Genomic DNA, 18,199 nt, shown 5'->3' with positions numbered 1-18,199 from the left:
AGCTGCAGGCTATGGATGTATATATGTACGTAAGTAGGATTCAGTTAGTGTTGGGAACCCGCGTACCAAATTTCTTGAAGATGGGCCCATAAGTAACAAAGACCGTTGAAAAGTTCAATATGGCGGCCGACAGTGGCATCATACCACTGAAATAAGTATGTACATCGGTTTTGGTTAGCGCAGGGAAGCCACCTACCAAATTTTGTGAAGATGGGGCCATAAATAAGAAATTTCAACATGGCGGACATTGTCGACCATTATCAACCGTTATGACCGTTACGTGTAGAATTTCGAAATGAAACCTGCTTAACTTTTGTAAGTAAGCTGTAAGGAATAAGCCTGCCAAATTTCAGCCTTCTACCTACACGGGAAGTTGGAGAATTAGTGATGAGTCAGTCAGTCAGTCAGTGAGGGCTTTGCCTTTTATTAGTATAGATTGAAATGGGTCCAGGTCTACTGGCAGACTGGTGATGACATGACTCCGCACCAGTTTCTCAAAGCACTTCGTAATGACAGATGTGAGTGCCACTGGGCGGAAGTCAATCAGACTGTTCGAGATGGATTTTTTCAGTAGCGGAACAATGATGGAGGACTTAAGACAGGATGGGACAGTGGCCTGGGACGGGGACTGGTTGAAAATCCTAGTGAAGATTCCGGCCAGTTGATCCACACAGTCTGTCAGCATCCGTCCAGCCACCCCATCGGGTCCTGTAGCCTTCCTCAGGTTCACGTTCCTCATCACCCACCTCACACTCTTCCACCGTGAGTGTGTTGCTATTGTGAACAGGCGGCTGTGATGGAACTGCTGTTGGTGTCACCTGAAAATGGGCAAAGAAGATCTTCAGCTGCTCTGCCAGAGAAGCGTCTCCCTCCGTGGCTGAGGAATTGCTGGATTTGTAGATAGTGATGTGCTGGACACTCTGCCACACCTGTCTGGTGTTACTCCTCAGATGGTTCTCTATCCTCCTTCTATATACTGCCTTGGCCTCTCAATCTGGCTGCACTGTAGAGTGCTCCATTTCCAGACCTGAAAGCAGTATTCCTAACTTTCAGCAGACTCTGGACCTCCCTTGTCATCCAGGGCTTCCTGTTAGGATAAATCCTTATATGTCTGTCCCTGGTGACGTTTTCCATACAGAACCTTATGTAATCCAGGACTGCTGTTGTATGGTTCTCCAGGTCCTTGGGGCCTCATGTATAAGGCCGTGTGTAGAACTCGCACTATAACATGGCGTAACCACAAAAGCGGGAATGTGCTTACGCACAGAAAAATCCAGATGCATAAAACTGTGCATACTCAAACTTTCACATTCTTCCGCTACATAAATCCCAGGCAGCGCGAAAAGTAACGCACGTGCACATGCCTGCTGTCCCGCCCCAACTCCTCCCAGGATTACGTTTCTTTGAATATGCAAATTAATATAAATAGCCCTTAGGCTAAGCCTTCTGTGAAAAGACAATGTGAAAAGCACGGGGGAAAATATAAGAATTTCAGCAAATACCAAGTAGAGGTATGGCAAGAAAAAACATGCTATTTGTTGGTTTAAACAGTGGTATAATCAACAAAAGGAAGTTGATTGAGTGACAGAGTGTCGGAGAAACTCGAAAGCTCAAGTTCACAAAATCGCAAAGTGCCCGAAATAAAAAAAGTCGCATATCAAAGTCGTAGTGAAAAGCTGAGTCGTAGCCCACCGTCTGAGTGTCATATGAAAGCTTATTAGGGTACAGACAAAAAAAAATAAGCACAGTGGAGAGAAAAAAGCACAGAATGTCAACTTTAATCTCGAAATTTCCACTTTAATCACAAAGTTTTTTTGTCATTACAGTAGAACAACATAAACTTCATCTTAAAATCGTTTAATTCACTAGTTTCTTAAATCCCACCATAACTAAAGTAGCATGTTAAATGCTTTGTTTTGTATTTGATCTTCAATATGCTCTGTGTGTGAATCACTACGTGCTTTCGGGCTTTCTCTTCCTCCATCAGGACACAGAAATAATTACATTCGTGATATTACAGCTCTCTGAATAATTAAAATATTGAGATGTATACGTGATATCATTTTCATGATGATAGGAATTAAATCATGTTGTTAAACATGGGAACACGGTGGCGCAGTGATTGTTCATGTCTCACGCAAGATGCTTGCAGCGCATGCGCGACCTTCGATGAAATACTTATTTTAGCAGTACTGTCTCTTTCAAACGTACTAACCCCCAATTCCTGTCCTTGCTTTTCTTTCTTCAAATACTTCAAATACCCAATCGCCACACAATAAGCCATCTGTAAGCTTAGAACACAGATTCTTCAAAACTTTTAAGGAACATTGAAATATGATCGTAGTACGTATTTAATTATTCTATCCATCTATCCTTCCAGTGTCGCGCCAGCACAAGCAAAAATACAGCACATGGCAGGAACAATCTGTGAATCGAGCACAAGCTACTAGCTAGCGCTGTGGCACCATGTCCTGGCATGTTTAATTATTAACAATATTGATTACTGTGGTGGGCTGGCGCCCTGCCCGGGGTTTGTTTCCTGCCTTGTGCCCTGTGTTGGCTGGGATTGGCTCCAATATAGATTATTTAAATGAAGTTAAAGTTTTATCTGTATAATATAATAAACATATTTTGCTGCATTTCATCTTAAAAATGATATGTAAATACGCGCTTTATAAAGTGGCTCAGGTTGTGCAATATTATAACTGTAGTGCAAGTTTACAGTGAGGGAATTCTACTTATAAGAACAAACAGTTCTACAAGGAGCACTTAATTGAGTGCATTTATAGTTCTTGGGATGAAACTGTTTCTGAACCGCGAGCTCCGTACAGGAAAGGCTTTGAAACGTTTGCCTTATGAGAGCAGTTCAATAGACAGCATGGCTGAGGCAGCGTGTGCTTGATACTGTATACTGATAATTCTCTTTCTTGGATTCTGTAGATCTTTGATTCTCCACTCAGATACAGTGATATAAATACTCTGAGTGGTGCAGTGAGAGTAATATGGAAAAAGATGATTCGCTGTGGCAACCCCTAACGGGAGCAGCTGAAAGAAGATGAAGAAGAAGGTGCAGTGAGAGTAACACCACTAAAGCAGCTATTGTATTTAGAATAGTTTGACCATTCTGTGGACCATTATATTGTTACTGGTTAAGTACAATCAGATGCATTAAACTAATAAACAATAGGCGGTTCATTTCAGTGTATTTATAAAGCCGTGTCAGGGATGTGGATCTAAAAAAAGGATAACCACACAGGAACAGTAGCACTGCTTTGACGCTGGGCGCCGCCAGTCTGCAAAATCGAGCAGAGAACTTGCTTACGCCAGGGTATGAGGTTTAGGTTTTATACATCGCGATTTGAATGTGGAAATGTTCTTGCGCAACATTTTTGTGCGTATGCACTGTTTATACATGAGGCCCCTGGTGATCAAAAACCTCCCAGTTGGTTCTCTGAAAGCAGTACTCCAACTGTTGGGAGGCCTCCCCGGGCCATATGGTAACAGTCCTGGTCATAGTGGGAGCTTGTCTTCTGAGGGGGGTATATGCTGGCCAGGGTGTGCTAGGGGTTTAGCATTATAGGCCTGTCTGATGTTTGTGTACAGCTTGTTCAGTGTTTTTAATCCCCTGGTTGCACACTTTATACGTTGATGGAATTTGGGGAGAACTGCTTTCAGATCTGCATGATTAAAGTCCTGAGAAATGATGTGAATAGCCTCAGGATACATGCGGTGTTTGCTGCTGATACTATCATGCAAAAGCCCCAGAGCCAAGTTACATTAGTATCTGGTGGTCTATACACAGCAGTTAGCAGTACGGGGTTGAGTTCATGGGGGAGGTATATGGGTCTGCATTTAATTGTCATAAACTCCACGTGTGGAGAGCAGTGTCTGGTGACTATAGTGGAACTCATACACCAGCTATTGTTCACATAAATGCACAGCTCCCCTGTCCTGTGTTGCCAGTATGCTGTCTAGCCTGCTATATCGATAACCGTGTCTGGTATAAGTGGGTTTAGCCACGTATCCATAATCGGCAGGATGCAGCAGTCCCTGATGATCTTTTCCATTGCAATCCACAGCTTCCACTCATCCAATTTATTCGCCAGAGACCTCACATTTAAGGAAAAAATGCTTGGAATGCTTAGCCTCACTAGCACGGCGCCTTGGCACCCCATCTTTTTACGGTCTTTGCGCCGCCACTGGCTCCTCGAAGCTGGGATTGTAATGCACGGAAAGCCCAGTGTTCGTGCGATGTTGTTCAGAATGGTGTGGACATGGAGAAACTCGGATGTCGGGCAACTCTTGCTCCGTAAGAGCAAAAATATCCTGCTGGGTAAAGATGTATTTATCCAGGCAGGGAGGAAAAACCAAACTCTGAGTCAGAGAACACACAGCTGCAGCATCTAAGTGTGCCGCCATGTTTTGATTTAACTGAAAGCTGCATAAAGAACAATTTGAACAGCTAGTGAAAAACACACTGCAGTAGTCAATCCTACTAGAAACAAATGCATGAATTAATATCTATCTATCTAGCTATCTATCATTGCAAGCCTTCCAGGGCCTGCTGAAGAAAAGCATCCCACCAGCATGATGCCACTACCACTGAACTAAACTAGAGATTTAGTCTGATAGTCAAAAAGCTTAATTTTGGTCTCATCAGACCATAGAATCTTGTTCCAGATAACTTTAAAGGCTCATATTAACGACTTATCACCTACAGTACATTTTTTTCAACAGTGGCTTATTAACCCTCAGATAGAGTTGCAGCTGGTGAAGCATCCAGTGCATGCAATCTGCATTTAGTTTAGGAGGACAGTACACAACAGCACACTAGCATTTTCAATTTTTATTCCTTGCAACTTGAAACTAGAATATTTTAGTGTGGCAAGCGCACAACTTTAAAAACAGACAAAATGCATGGGTACAACGCCATATGTGTATACATATTTGTATTTAGCCTCCCTGCCTCAACACTCATTCCTAAAAAAGCTCTTAAGATACTTTTAAAACACCTTAAAACATTGCCATGCAAGATCCTTAAAAGATATTCTCAATTATTACTTTTTTAAAAAAAAATGTAATTTGCATAAAACTGTATAAATACAGTACTTTAAATTGCAAAATCATACAGTTAAAAATAATCTTTTTCTAAAATTATCTAAAAGGTCTAAGATGCAATAAAAAAGGTTTAATAAAGTATAAAAAAAAGCATTAAAATCAATGTACTAGGGTTCTAAAACATTAGTGCTACCTAGGATTAAAATAAATCTAAAATCGGGGATTAGGGTTAAAATTTAAAATTAGGGACTCTAAAAAATACACCAGGGTCTAACTTAAGATACGGCCCCGTTACTTTTTTAATATTGGGGCCTAATCTAAATTTTAAGATTAGGAACCCTGGTGTACCCAGCACTACCCCCACAAACCTTAAACTCAGGGTTTGTAGTAGGGGTAGGCCAGTCTAAAACAAGAGAAGAGACAATTTTAAGATTAGGCACCCCTTACAATTTTTAAGATCAGGCACCCAATCTAATCTTAATATTGGGGACCCAGATGTAAATCGGGTTAGGATTAGGGTAAGGGATGCTAGCCTCGACTAGCCACACGCAGGTATACTAATCCAGGAATTAAATTATAATTAAGTACTGCTTAATTCAATTGTATAAGATCAAAAATAACCAAAAACAATTATTCTTTCTCATTAAGGCCGTTGGGAAAGACTGTATCTAAGGCCTTAATTCATTCCATTTCTTTTTTTAATCTTTAAATTTTATTCCAGTATGACTGGTGCTGTATTGCAAAAAATATAGGGAAATGCTCAGGCTGTCTGAAATGACTATATAATTTTGTCTGTAGTGTTTGGTTCTCAATTAAACGAAGATGTTGTATACATCTCTCATTAATTGTATTCTTTGTCTCACCAATATAAATCGACCTGCACTTTTTATACTGTATGCCATAAATACAATTGGTAGAGTTCATGGACAGATTTTGAAAAATTGGTAGTTCTATCGCAGTGAAAGGATTACAAATTTTTTTTTATTGTTGTATGGGATTTGCCATGCACACTTATTTCTTTTCTTTTTTATTGTACATGATGCCCTAATCAGTAAGTCCCTCAACTTTTCTGCGATATATCCCGCCACAACATTCCAACCTTTCAAATCCTCTGACCACTTGTTGTGCTTGTGCGGAATAGGTAAATACCATTGGTAAGATGTTTTCCCGTTGTCTGCTTCTCCCTCCGTTATCCACCTCCTGCTCCACCTGTCCCTGTTCCTCCAATATATTTTTCCAGTGTCTCCCAATATCCTGTCCATCCCTGCCTTTTTTGTTTGTAGAAAAGAGTTGTTCCACATTATCCACTTCCCGTGTGAATCCCACCAAATCAAAATAATCCAATAACTTCAACATCCACTCCACCATCTGTTCATGCAACAATTCCACCCTCTGTTGATAATCTGGACTTTCAAATTTTATAATCCTACTCCCATCACTTTTCTCCTCCACTAAAAAAATCCCTTGATCATGCGTCCAATCCCTCCAAATTAGAATACTCCCATCGAGGTTTATCCCTGAGATTTTAACATTAGGGTTTAGAGAGATTTTTTTCTAGCGGAGGGCAGAGTGTTAACATTCCAGGAATTTTAATCTTAGGGTTTGGGGATTATCTATATTTGGATTAAAAAAAATCCATATTAGGAAATTGAATATTAACATTAGGGCCTATACCACGAATTTTAACTTTAGGATTTGGGGAGGGTTTGTCTGTATATAAAATGGACGGATCATCAGGAGGAACGGAAATATCATTAGCCTCAGGGATGGCCTTAAATTGATTAACATCAGGGATCCCCATTGTCTGATAAATCTTCTGGAGCTATAAGATCTGATTAACCTCAGGGAACAAAAGATGCTGTTTAACTCTTTTAGGGCTAATTTTTTTTTGTTTGTTTCTTATCTCCCAGGGCTGAATATTTTTCCAAAAACTAACATTTTTTAAAAAAGAACACAAAGCAATTTTTTAACATATCAAATCAACAAAAAATATTTACTTGACAAATGTTACTGTCTTGCATGTTGTATGAGCCTGCATAATCTATGATTTCACATACATTTTACACAGCAAAGTCCTGCAAAGTCTGATCTCTCTCAAAGCAGCCAATTTCAGTCATTGCCACATTGCACTGCTTACAATACGTGTTGCTTTGGTGCCTACTTTTCAATTGTCTGTTGCTGCACTTTCTCACATATATTGTTAGTGTGTACTGTAGAGAGACAAGTCACCCTTTTGCCATCATGCCATTCCACTGTCACCAAGTTTTCTGCCCACATGAAAATCGTATTGTCACCTCTTTTCATCATCTGAAACTTTATGAACTTTATGCATGGCATTATAGCCTGGCTCACCCCATGGGATTTGCTTCTGTTTGTTACAGAAGTGAATAAAACTTTGCAGCAGCACGTACCTATCACCATGCTCAATAACCTGTCCAAAGCCACCAGGGGACAAAGCACATTTGGACCAAAGCTCCCTGAAGTTATATCACCAGTTCTGTCCCATCTCTATTTGTAATACCACAGCACGCTTCATCTCGTCTTTTGTTGTGGGTTTACACTTTGAAAAACAAGAATGCGATGCAAACGCACCCCGCGATTCAAAAAAATTACCTGCCTAGCTGAAAAGCAGCATCAGGAGAGAGCAGCCGGTGATCTGTCGTGTCCAACAGCAAGCCATGCCATCTTGTGAAGTCCAGTAGCCAGATCGGCTCTCAACGGATCAATGTCTGTGTACCCCATGCGAACCTTGCCGTAGATGCATCGGCTGCGTGAAGGCGCTCAACTGGCAGCAGATCCACTGGCGCGGAATCGGCTGGTGTTTGATCAGCTGATGCCGGCTTCTCACTCTCTTGCTCGATCTCCTGATCACTGTCAATAAAATCCGATTCTGAAAAATCAGAGTCCGACTCTGCGATAATGCGCAAAACATTGTCTGCCGAGTGTTTTCTTTTCTGCACTCGCTTCGCTCCCTTGTCACATGTCGATGCCATCTTGCGATTATTTACATTTTGCAACTCGCGCACACGCAAGGATTAGTTGCAGAGTCAACAAGTCTAGCATTCCTCCAAGCACAGAGGGAATGCCTGTGACGTCACAGTGAGATTTGTCGCCATTAACAGCTGATTATCGCCATCTATCCCTGGATGTCGACTTTAGTCGACATGCGCCCTCAACCCCTCCTGTCGACAAAAGTCGACATCCGCCCTAAAAGAGTTAACCCCTAGGCCTAAATACCATTTAGCCTCAGGGCCAAGAAAACGCTGATTAATCTTAGGGTTACATAAATCCTGATTAACATTAGGATTATCAAGATGCTGATTAACCTCAGGGTCATACAAATACTGATTAACCTCAGGGCCCCTTGAATAATCCTCCACAGAATAATACTTTTCGCCCCCTAAGATATAATATTGTTCACTATTAACCTCAGGGATCCAATCAGCTAACCATAATCCAATGACCAGTGCCTGCATAGGGTTACAAACTGCTCTTACCCCTAAATTTTTAAGATTAGAGTGGGTAGTCCATAGATGTTAAAACCTTGTTGTAAAATTTCTAGGCACTTTTCTCTATTGTCCAGCATGGGTCGAACATTCCAGAGTGGCAAGGCACAGGCAGAAAGTACATAAAGGACAGAAAAAAATGTTATATCCCAAAATAGACTAGAATATTTATTATTCAAGATAGCCAAACATTAACTATTATATTTCTAATATGTCGAAACGCCACTCGACAACCAGTGTAAATTTTGTTTTTAATTGGTTGCTATTTGACACCATAGCATTTCCTCAAAAGTGCTAACCATGTTAACCAGGAGAGATCGGTTATTTTAGAATAATTGTCTGGGAGCTGAGGCACCCCTGTAAATCTATTCAAAGAAGGATACTCAAGATAAGTAAGTCTTATATGTAGCTGCTACTTTATGTATTTCTTTCAAAAATGTCCTGGAGTAACCTCTCTTCTTTAATGCCGAGAATAAAGTATGAATAGCCTCATGGGTATGTTTTATATATCTGAATTAATTTTAAAAAACCAGATGAGCTGGGATTTTATAATACCTCTGAAGGTATGTTTAGGGTGGAAACTTTTTTTGTGTAACAGGGTGTGGGTATCCGTAGTTTTAAAATATACCTTTGAATTACATTTTTTAGAAAATTTGGAAATCTGTTCAAAATACAGTTGTTTCTAAAAATGTTACCAGATCGTATCCTACCTCAGCCGTTAAATTGTTGAATGAATCACGTTTAAAGTCTCAAGGAATGAATTGAACACTATCTTGGTATGCGTCCAGATGCCAAAGATATCGTCAAGATAGCCCAAATATAATCGCTGGAGCCTATGACACCTAGCAAAAGCTGTCTGCTCCCATTTGGCCATATAAATATTCACGTAAGCTTACGCATACCTTTTACCCATTGCTGTTCCATGGGTTTGCAAATATAATTTGCCATCAAATTCAAATTCATTAGTTTTGAGCAATACTATCCACTTGCAGAGCCACAGCAGCATACGTCATTGTAGTTGTAGACCTGGAAGTGACGTTTCAGGACTGACTTCGTTAAATTACTTTCAGAAGGTTTCAGCCGGTCTCGGTAAAGCCCGGAAAGTAACGTTGGGTCAAGGACCCATTCAGAAATTAAAAGATAAAATGGATCGTTTCTGTGAAATACACTATTAACATTTACATTGTGTTCAGGTCTGTGGTAACCATTTTAACATGTCGACAAAATAAAAATCGTTAAGATTTGTGTTATTTGAAAATAGTTTTTCGTTTACATTCATGAAACAAAATATACAATATAATTACAATGTTTTCACCACGTTAGATTTTAGTAAAACGTTAATAAAAGTGATTAAATTTTTTAAACTGTACTATGCATGTGTGCAATATTGTTCTAAACCAATTTAGAAAAAACATTTTAGCCAATCTAGAATTTTTAAACATGTTTGTGAAGAAAACGGCAATACAGGTTATACAACAACAACAACAACAACATTTATTTATATAGCACATTTTCATACAAACAGTAGCTCAAAGTGCTTTACATATTAAAGAATAGAAAAATGAAAGACATAATTATAAAACAAAATAAATCAACATTAACATCGAATAAGAGTAAGGTTCAATGGCCTGGGGGGACAGAAAAAACAAAAAAACTCCAGACGGCTGGAGAAAAAATAAAATCTGTAGGGATTCCAGACCATGATACCGCCCAGTCCCCTCTGGGCATTCTACCTAATATTAATGAAACAGTCCTCTTTGGATTTAGGATTCTCACGGAAGGGCTTGATGATGATGATGGTCACGTAGACTTCTTCCTTTTAATCCGTCCATCATTGTTGGAGCATCATGAAGCTTTGAGTAGGTGGAGGTGGCGCAGGCCACCACCACAAAGAAACCGGAAAAAGAAACAGAAAAGAGAGTAGGGGTCAGTACCGATTTTAGAGCCACCATGAATAGTTATTATGATGAATTGAACATACAGAGTATCAGGATTAAGTTAAATTATGATTAAAATGAAGTTATAAAAAGGCCATGTTAAAGTAATGTGTTTTCAGCAGTGTTTTATACATACACTGAATTATGCTATATATTAATTGCCTTACATAGAACTGCTCTAGTTTTTGTCACTTATTATTATAAACCACCAAAAAAATACTATTAATAACCCTAATTTATTTATATAGCACCCTTCCTATGCCCAAAATTCAGAAAGAACAACAAGACCTATATAACATTGACTACAAATATCTCCACTAAATAAAGATAAATACATCATATACAAAACATTCAAACAGAATAAAAAACAATAATCCATACTAAAATACAACATATAATACTACAACAAATTTTTGAACAAATAACATAATTTGTGGTAATGCAAACCCCGGGTATCTGGACAGATAGACGGGGTAAACTGAAAGAAGGGGCAGAATGTCAGGTCTGTTTAATGTCTTCTTAAACAAATGAGTTAAAAACAAATGAATGGAGTCAGCTGATGTCATTAATTTTGGGAGGTCATTCCACTGTAAGGACGCTATATACAGCTGAAGGCCCTGCTGTTACCCACAGAATGCTGGTTAGTGGGGGGACACAGAATGAGAGGACCTTAGTGGGCAGGTCAATAACAGAATTTGATATTCAATCCTGTAAGACACAGGGAGCAGTGAAGGTGCAGCAGGATAATAATAATAATAATAGTAATTCATTACATTTATATAGCGCTTTTCTCAGTATGGTTGGGATGTGCTCGCTGTCGGTGGTCCGTGTCAGGACTCTTGTAGTTGAGTTTTGAATCCGCTGGAGCTGTGATATATGATTAGAAGTGGCACCTGCCAGCAGTGACTTACAATAATCAATGCTGGATGTGATAACAGCAGGGACAAGATTCTCACCATTAGAAAAGGACAGGAATGAGCAAACATAAGAAATGTGACACAGGTGGAAGTTTCTTAATGTGGCTTACATGGTGAAATAAGAAGAGGAGGAATCAAAGTGAAACTGAGATTCTTTGCAGTAAAAGAACATCTGATGAGATCATAACCCAGAATGGTTGAAGAGGAGCTTGTTTTCTTAAGTTGCACTTTAGTGCCACTTTGCAGGAGTTCAGTTATCTTGCAATTTAATTTTAAAGAGTTTTGCTCTGTTCAGGTTTTAATTTTAATTTAATTTCACTGAAGCAAGTTGTGAGCTGAGAAGGCTGTGATGAAGTGTCACTTTTAACATTGAAACAGATCTAAACATCATCTGCATAAAAATGATAAACCAGTCCAAAGCTATGAATAACATGGTCAAGGGGAAGCACAGAGATACAGAAGAGCAGATGATGTCAATTTATTAACAAAGGGTAGTCAGATGGAGGAAATCCTGTGAGAAATTAAGGCGTGAGGGTTACCCTGGACATGACATAAGCTGCATGGCCACAACACCATATGCAATAACTTTTACTTTTACACAAACTGGGATAGGAGCTCCTCAAGATGAAGGTAACAATGCTTAGCACAATAAGGAAAAATAAGCCAGAGCTCCCATCTCAACTGCTGGCCACACATAATAGGCCAGTGAAGACCTTCATGTTTGTCTAAACAAATGACACATCCTTGGTGCACAATGTGATCTGAACAGAGATAGGAGATTCTATGGCCAGAAATGATAATGGACGCTAATGCTACAAAAAGAGAAGTGGAGAATTTAAACAAAACATTATGCTGAATGCTGGCCACAGGCAATTTTTTCAACATATTGAACATCTCAGGAAAAAATACTTTTGTCATCTGGACAACCTTGAACCGAGACTGGAACAGGGAGAAGGAGACAGAGCCATCCAGAGGAGCCGGGTAAACCATTGGTGACACCTTGCATGCTACTGGGACAACATGTGCCAAAGACCCCGGCATGCACAGCCATTTTGTCAATTCAACAGTCCAATTCACAGGGGAACCAATGTGTACCTGTGGGGGGCACCTGTAGTGTGTATGCATAGTGGGTGTGTTTGTGTGTCTCACTGAGTGAACTGTACAGTTATTACAGTATTGTGTAGAAAATGAAAATATTTAAGTTCTGCTTGATAAACACACATTGCTTGTTAAAATCTGATTTAAAAAAAGTCCCTCAATAGTACATACGTAGAAAAAATGTAAAATTGAGATTCACCACAATTATCTTTCATGCTTCTCAAAGAGAAATTAAAATATGATGTTTGTAAACTACTGTATTTGTGAAGGACTGAAGTGTGTGGCTATCTAAAACTATCATTGAGTGTACATCAGTAATGTGTGTAGTGACTTATAAAACCACAATATTACATTATTGCACAGCAGCATCTTCATAATGTCCAAGACCTCAAATCTTTCACCGCTGTACCAAAATGTTCTGTCCTCCAAGGAAACCCTCAAAAAAACACTACATTATTTCCAAAAGGAGACATTTTTACAAATTTTTGTGTTTGCTCTGTGATTAATTTTTTTTTTAAATTATTTTAAAAGAGCCTTTAGATAGCACTAAGTGGGCTTTAAAAATACTAGCATAAGTAAGAAGAACTAATACCAATATTTCAAAATGAGCAGCAGACCCAAAAAAAGACTTGCAGTTAAATTGTTTATTTTCAAAAACTACCCACCATCAAAGGAAAACAGAAAAATCAAAGTATTATAAACTGAAATCAACAGAGCATTAATGCACAATAAAATAAAAGGAACAATCAATGTAGCAACAGACAATAATTATACTGATTAATTATATATGCAGTTTACTTTAAGTTTCATTTTATCCCGACATTCCTGAGTGAAAAGTTCCATATCATCCCTAAACGGAAAAATAAATGAAAAGGGTTCTTTTGCCAAAATTTAAATCTTCAGTTTCGACTGCATTGATGATGTCCTGGAGAACTTGGCTTTGGTCCTCCTCCTCCATCTCCAGAAAATGGGGCTCAGACACATGTTTCCTTAAGAGACATTTGCTCTCCGGAAATGTGTTCTTTTGAAACTGTGGCACATTAAGTAACTAAACAATATAGTAATATGACAGAAAAGGCGATATCCCTCCCATCATGATTACAGTGGTATAAGAATCTGAATAAGAATATGACAGACTTTCATCCAGGTGGGAGTCTGGATCTACGCAGTCTGCTATTTTTTCGTCACCACGCTGAGAGGGTTTTCGGACGGAGATCCAACACAGCTTCGAAGGGTTTGGCTGCTGTCCAAGCCTTTTAATACTGCCTGCTTCGCTTGCTGGTCTTCTCTGTCTCCAAACAAGGGCAGGTAGGGACTGAACTACTCCTCCACAAAATACAGAAATAGCATAATGCCTACATGCCAGTTCTCATTCTCCCAACAAGGAAAGAAGATTTGGTACTGACAGAGGACAGAAATATTCTTCTGTGTTTAAGCTGACTATACAATCCTCCAGTTGTCTTTGGCTATCTAGTCTATGCTTGGCTAGCAATTCTAAATGCTGAGCCCCTGTGTGCCAAACTTAGCATGCACATGTGAATGAAACTCATAACAGCTTGTACAGAGATAGTGACAATGACTCTTAACAGTGTTGTCCAGCTATAGTGACATAAATATTAAAGAAAAATGTATTATAACAAACCACCCTTTGTCACTGGATCTGTGACAACAACAATACTTGAAAGTTATATCCACAAAGCAAAAGGTATTTGATCCCCCGTCACAGTGTAGACATTTCAAGATCATTTGTGGAAATGTGAGATGTAGTACCACTATAGCTTCTGTACCAGTCATTTAAAACCAGCGTAAACATGGACAAACAGTTACATTTCACATGGTGTTACCAAGTAGTGATCATTGTATCTCATCAGTGGTGTTAGTGGAGATTTTTGCCCTGTTATTTCTTACATAGTCTGTGTTGTATCTACATACTGTAGCAGTGGGTGTCACAGCATCAGATTATATTACAATCCTATATAGCATCTTGATGGATTAACTATTCTTTGGCACTCCTATCATTTCTAGCTTCAGTATGTTGCTATATGTTCCACACCCTTTGGTGTCTGATCCCTTTATGAGTTTCAATAGTTGTAACATAACTCAAATGCTATTCTAGATCTATTGCTATGATTATTAATTGTTCTTAACTAGTATTATTGCATAATTGTTCATTCACTATCTTTTATCCTCCCCAACTTCACTATCAGATGTTCTATTCCCTTTCAATTTACAATTTCACATCATTGATAAATCATGCATATCCACATACCTTGGAGCCCTTCTTATAACAGTTTCAAGTATATTCCTAGGCTTTCTATATACATGCCTTGTCCAACCCAGTGGTTTTTTACCAAAGTCGTTTTCTTGGTGGGTTTGCAGATCCTTCTGGACAAAGTGTGACTGCTTCAAGACACTAAAGTTTTTTGTTACTGGAACAGAAAATTAAACAGCCCTTTAACCATTAGGGAGCTCATGAGATGTACACATGGTGACTGTCCCTTTTTTTTATGCTTGCACTGTATTCAGTAGTCATTCGTGGGAGCCTTCAACAGCTGTCACATCACCTCAGTGGCTACAGCCTGTCTCTGTAAAACTTGTCTCTGTAGCAAAAATGTCTGCCCACATTATGGCATCAAATTTGAGTAGCTGGAAGTACAATCTTTCTTTAGTTCTTCACTCCGTTCCCTCTGGAAAAGCAAGTGTTTCTTCACCAGCTATGCTCAGGTATGTGCAGCAGATCAAAAGTCATTAGTGCAGTACAGTCTCTTTTTAAATCTTCAATTGTGTGTACACCACCTTTTTCTTCATTGATAAAACTTTACCACTGAATGGAGAGGCTTTAACCACTAAATTGAGTGTCCAAACTAAAATACTTGCTAGGCTAACTAAAGAAGGGTGCAAGGTAGAGCAAATACATAACATAAAACAATTCTTTCCCAATCATATGTATCATACAATGCAGCATTATGAATGACAATTCTAGACCTGCAGTTCAGTCTCATAAAATAACAATAAGAAATAGATTAATACATTTAAACCAGGCTAGTGACAATGTTTCTTCAGTCGGATCATACATTACACAAAATTAACACATTGCCTCAGTTATCCAAGTGTCTTAAATTATAACAGGATGTTACATATTTGAATTTAAGTGTTTTCTTTTATTGTTTTGTTTTTTCTAAAATAAAAATATCTTAACATCTATACCATATAACAACCTGTAGCAAATCGTATTAAGAGACAAATCTTTTAAATGTCTAAGATTTTACAACAGTTCATATAGACTAATGGTTCTAATGTATAACTGAATAATCCATTTAGCTATGTGCATTATCACTGAGCATTAACTTAATACATTGATGTAATAACAACTCTTCCTAAAATGAATCACTTACAGAGACCAATCAATACATGTATTTCAATTATAATACATTTTGTAATTACTGAAGTGATAATAGTAATCATTTGTTATACATCAAAATATGTAAACCCTCTATACTGTTCTTATACGAAGACTAAAAGTTTTAATTTTTTTTTTTTTGCATTTTTCATTTAAACATTTTTACACTTGCACTAATCAGCATGCAAGAAAATGATTCCAATAGCTGCTGTTCATTAATTTATGATTGATAAACATTCACCACCCTTTGATTAGATTATTTCTAATTTCTCTGTCCAAACTTGTTATTAAGCTATTTCTTGCAGCTTGTATAGAAACATAGTTTGTGTTTTTCATCCGTTGTTCGTTTTTCTCCAGATTCAGCAAATCCGGTGATCATCTATAGATTTAAGTTATACTTTTATGCTTATGGATTTTAAATTCTTAACTCTTTAACTGACCATGCTACAGGCTATTCTGAGATTCATCTAGGTCAATAAGCCATGGCTTTATTTTAACTCTGCATCTGTTTGCAGGCTTCAAAGACACAGACCAGGCACAGATTGTGTTATCAATCACCAATCATGATCACTGTTGATATTCACATGTATATCTATTACAATTAAAATCTGGATATGATCCCTATTACTATAACAATTATATTCTTATGTTATGATATTATTATATGGAATGTCTCCCATTTTCCTAGAGTTTTATTTAACATTCTTAATTTGTCAGCTGACGAACATAGAAAGACTGACTTACAAATGACATAAACACGCATGTGCCACCCCAGACTCTGAATAAAAATAATTTATTCGTCTTTTATTTTTCTTTGCTAGATTCTAAATCCCACTTTATGCCCAAGCAAAACTACTTGGCTAAAGCAGAAATTCATTCACTGGAGAACAGACAATCAACCTTCACTCGTTTCAGTCATTTCTACACAAAGTATTTGGCAATTGCTTCATTCTTTCACATATTCACATACTCACGTTCTCTTTTACAATAACACTTTCTTCACAGAATAAAGTTCTCTTCCATTTATATTTCATTCACAAAGATCTCTAGCACGTGCTATAAACTCACTCGAGGTTGTGCTTTTTTGTTTATCGATAACATTTCACTGTGCAACACACTTAAACGCATCTTTTCCTTCTTGCTTATTATTAATCAAACAACATCTCAGGCCGCAAGCTGATACTACTGTAATTATTAGGAGTACTTCTTACCTCAGTTTCATAGGCGCTATTTTCCAGATCATGAAAATTTCGTGGCGAACCCCCGGATTCAGCGGCAGCAAGAAAAATCCACTCATGGGGAAAATCACGCAGCACAATTCCACAACAAGAAAGTATTTCCAGAAAAAGTTACATGGTCACCAATGTTCCCTCTAAGCTTAGCGCGTGAGCGATCGCTCACACGAATTCAGAGCGTCGCTCATACTTCCCACATGATCGCTCATTCCGAAGGCGTCGCTCGTACTTATCACGAAAATTGGTGCTCATAAATTTTTGGCTTAAACAAAATGTTGCTCATAAACAATGTTTTTTGCTCACTATATGCTACTCCTTAGAGGGAACATTGGTGGTCACATAGAATATCCTGACTCAATAAGGAAAACATACATGCTTGAACCTTTATCTCATATCACTGGGCAAGTGTGCTAACCACTGCACCACCATACATTCCCTTAAGAGTTCCCAAAATACACAACCTCCATTCATGTACAATCAGGCACACGCTGCTTACCGCAAGAACTTGTCTTCCTTCTCATTTAGTATTATTAAAAGAGCATTTTTCCTTTAAACTTGATCAGGGTTTAAAAGGAAAAATGTTCTGCATGTTTACAAGCTTTAAACAAAAGTGGAGACATTCTATTTTTATTTGCTTTAAACCAATTAAACATATCGATAATTATCTATCTTTGTCATGTGAGAAACTGCCTCATTTTTTAACTTCACACTTATCCAATTAATCTCTTCTTAAAACTCTCTCAAAGTTTGGCCAGTACTTACCAGAAGGTACAATGGCATGTTTCTCATTGCAAGTTTTAAACCGAATGTATTTATTCTTTTTCTAATTTATAGTTAGAGCTCTTTTGCATTTTAGTGCTATATGTGTACACCGTTTTACAGTTTCTTTTTAAGCATTAGCTTATAACATAGGTTCGTAATTTAAGCTATGTTTAAAAGGCAATTTAATAATTTCTGTGTGTTTAAACACACGGCAAATACTTAAAAGTACCATAATAGGTGGGGGTTTTGCCAAAACCTTTAATCTTTTAGGCAGAGTGATTCGAAC

The sequence above is a fragment of the Polypterus senegalus genome, chromosome 2 (genome assembly GCF_016835505.1).
Source record: "Polypterus senegalus isolate Bchr_013 chromosome 2, ASM1683550v1, whole genome shotgun sequence".
NCBI lineage: Eukaryota > Metazoa > Chordata > Cladistia > Polypteriformes > Polypteridae > Polypterus > Polypterus senegalus.
This window is presented reverse-complemented; position numbering follows the sequence as displayed.